Genomic DNA, 3,611 nt, shown 5'->3' with positions numbered 1-3,611 from the left:
AAAAGGCCTACGCTTTAAACCATAACACCACTGACAGGTCACAGGAAGTTCTGCCCCATCCCCACCCCAGGGCTACTTAGGCTGTTAGCTGGAAAGAACAGGGACCCACCTCAGCCTCCAGTGGCAGGTGAACACAGTGGTGCTTGGCTGGGTCTTGACCTTATTGTGGTGGCAAGGACCTGGAAGCTAGTAGTATATACCTCAGCTCTAGTTTGAAAGTCTCGGAACCAGAAAAGCCCTGATATAACTCAGTTTATAGTTGAAGACCCAGGAACTCAGGACTGCTGGGGCACTCCAGTCCTGACACGATGGCCGTACAAGGAAGGTGCGTCTCCGAGTGCCGAGCCTGTCTCAGAGGGCAGGGCTGCCCCGGAGACAGAGACACACCCACAACAGAGCTCCACCGGCTTTCTAGGGATTCTTATCCAGTCAGGCCCATACTGACAAATCTCCATTCACGACTTCGGGCAATTGACCCAAAGTCTGAGCCTGGGCAAGTCAGCCGTTCTGGTTGTCAGGAGAGTGCGGTGATGAAGCCGGGTAGTTTAGGCAACTCCCCTTGGCTCTAGAACATTTCTAGGAAGCACACAGGTGTAGAAGAGGTCTGTCTGCCAACGGGAGACCTAAATTCACTGCCTTTGGGTTTGAATTTTTTTATGGTGTCCATGGAAATAGCCCACAGCATTCTAACCTGTATGCTCTCTGCTAGTTTCTACATGGGCTTTCCCTGTAACTTGCAGTAGGACCCAGGGGCCGCCAGATGTGCATGGCCCAGGGCAGGGAACAAGGCTCACCAGCCTGCTCTATGAGGATCCTCTAAGTGCCAAAGGTCAGGGTCACCTATAATCTGTGTCTTGCCAGAGCCTGGTAGAGCTCAGAAGTAACAGCTGAAGCCCAGTCTCTCATTGGACAGAACAAAAAGCCAAATTTAAGCCATCCAGAATCTGTCAATGTATTAGGTCATCGCCCCCCCCCCCAACCCTGTACTCTTAACAATGCATAAGAAAACCAGGGTGTGTGCACATGCATGCAGGTGTCAGAAGAGGTCAGAAGAGGGCAGCACATCTCCCGGGGCTAGAGTTAAAAGTGCCTATCGGCTGCTAACCGTGGATGCCGGAAACCAAGCTAGGCATTTTCTGAAAAAGCAGTCAATAGAATCTTGATCCTCCTGCCCCCACCTCCCTAATTCTGGGATTGGATGGGCAGAGGGAGGGGGAGATTTGGTTGCAGAGTGGGATTAACTGGGCCCTCTCCAGAAAGCACTTTTCCACATAACAGTGGAGCAGACTGTCCCTGATGGGGCTTGGGTTTTCACTCCTACCTCAAGTCTAGCATCTGAAGAGTACATGAGTTCTCCCTGCGATCCCACAGCTACCTAGGAACAGAAACCACAGTGGGTAATCCAGAAGCCTGGGTGCTCCTGGACCTGCTACCAGCTAACTGCTCATGTGGTCTTGGTTAGGTCACTTGGCCTCTCTGAGGTTCTGTGCTCCCAACCACCCCTAGCCACCCCACCCCACCCCCTACCCCCCACAGCAGCCGAGCATGGTCAGAGATGACATCATCGCTCAGCTTCCACCCCTGGGTAGCCTAGGCCTGCAGCAGCCTCCAGAACAGGAGAAAATAGTCCCAGACCTGTGGGGAGACCAGCCCAGGTGTGGCCCCATAGGAGCGGTCAGGTCAGTGCCCCGACTGCTTCAGCAACCCTGAGAACACCAGTCTAAGAGACAGCCACCACTGCAGGGCACACTGCTGCCTGGGAGCCTGGGAAGTGCACTGGGAAGTGGGAGAGGGTGCAGCTAGCTGGCTGGGGCCCAGTTACAAAGGACAGGATGGGCACACATTGCTTTCCAAAGAGCAATTCCAGGGGCCCTTCATGGAAGGAGCCCCTGTGGACACCAAGATAATGGAGGGTGTAGATCACCGAAGCAAGCAACCTCACCAAGGATGATAAGGGGTGAAGCAGGAGTTGCTTACGTGCGGGAGGGACAGAAGCCCACTGGAGGAGGGGGCACGGTGCAAAGACTGCTAAGTGAACCTAGTAGCCCAGTAAGACAGCCCCAGTTCAGCTTGAGAGGACAAGCCCTAGAGCTCCTAACCATGGTGGGAGCCTGTGTCACAAACCCAGGAAGTGGGTGGCAGGCATCTTCTCCCAACTGCATGGATCACGGGAGAGCACAGCAGAGAGGCCTGAAGGCCGTCTTGAGCAGGGCCTCTTGATTCCCCTGCTGGCTTGGGTGGGAAAGGTTGGGTGTGCATGAGGGGGTGGGTGAATGAGGCTGCCTAGGGCCCAAAAGGAACAGTGAGAACTAAGGCCCGGTAACCTAGCTTGGGTACCAAAATGGGGTGCAGAACGCTTTTGTGCTCCATGGAGGGTGGGTGGAAGGGATTGTAGGTCCCTTAAACCTGACCATGGGATTCTTGGCAATAAGCCTGCCTGTCTAAGGGCTGTAGTCATAACGTCCCAGTGGCTTTTCCCAGTACCCTGGGAAGAAGGCAGATCAGAACAGAACTGATTAGCAGCTCTCTGGAAGGAAACCAAAGGTGAATTGACATTTTCCCAGCATCTCAGTGCACACCCTCTCCACTCACAGAGCACCCTTTCTAGGGAGGAGCCCAAGGACACAGCTTCAGCAACAGAAAGCTCTCCTTAAAGATACGTTTTTGTCAGGGGCTCTGAAGGCCTCCGAACCTCCTTGCCCGCCCCTCCCCAACCCAATGCTACACAGATAAGGAGAGAGAAGTAGCTCCCCTCTGGGGCAAGCCCTGAAGAAAGGTCCCTCCCCTGGCTTCAGGGCCTGGTACAACAGATCAGTGAAGGGAAATCAGATCAGTGAAGGTTTGATGGATGGCTACCGGATGGAGAAGCCAGAAGGAACTGCCAAGGGCCCAGACACTCCCAAGGGAAGGTGTTCGCCTCCAATCTGGTTTCCTGTTGTCAGCAGCACACAAGAATGTTTTCCGCTTTGCAGATATTGTCTGCTCTGGCCTTGTGTGTTTTTATTATTTTTTTATCCCCCCCCTTCTCTGTGTGTGTGTGTGTGTGTGTGTGTGTGTGCAGATGTTCAAGAGCTACAGGTGGTTGTGATCCACCTAATGTGAGTGCTGGGAATGGAGCTCGGGACTTTGGAAAGAACAGTTCTTTTAAACAGAGTCCTCTCTCCAGCCCCGAGATAACCTCCTTAGTATGAGAGTCCCAATCACGCCCTTTGATCCTATTTCTCCGCCGCCACCACCCCCCCCCCCGCCACCAGGAAGCTCCATGTCAACGTCACATTTCTTTCCCTCCCGTCTTTGACATTTGTACAGGAAATGCTCTTTGCTTTGGCGAATCCTCCCTTCCCCTTAATCTCTTGCAACCGAACTCAGGGCCTTACACAGGCTGGGCAGGCCCTCAGCAGCAGAGACACAAACACTTCCAGCCTCTCAGTCACTGTCAGTTTTACCATAGCCACCAGTCTCATGTTTGTTTCTCCTGAGACAAGGTCTGCCTGGTGCATTATTTCCTTAAAAGTCATTTGTCTTCCATAGGTCCGCGAGGACTGAGGTTTCAGACAGCCAGTGACTTCTAAATCATTACAGCCTGGCCCGAACTCATCTTTAACCAAAAT

The sequence above is a fragment of the Rattus rattus genome, chromosome 7, assembly GCF_011064425.1.
Source record: "Rattus rattus isolate New Zealand chromosome 7, Rrattus_CSIRO_v1, whole genome shotgun sequence".
Lineage (NCBI taxonomy): Eukaryota > Metazoa > Chordata > Mammalia > Rodentia > Muridae > Rattus > Rattus rattus.
Note: the sequence above shows the minus strand (reverse complement) of the source record.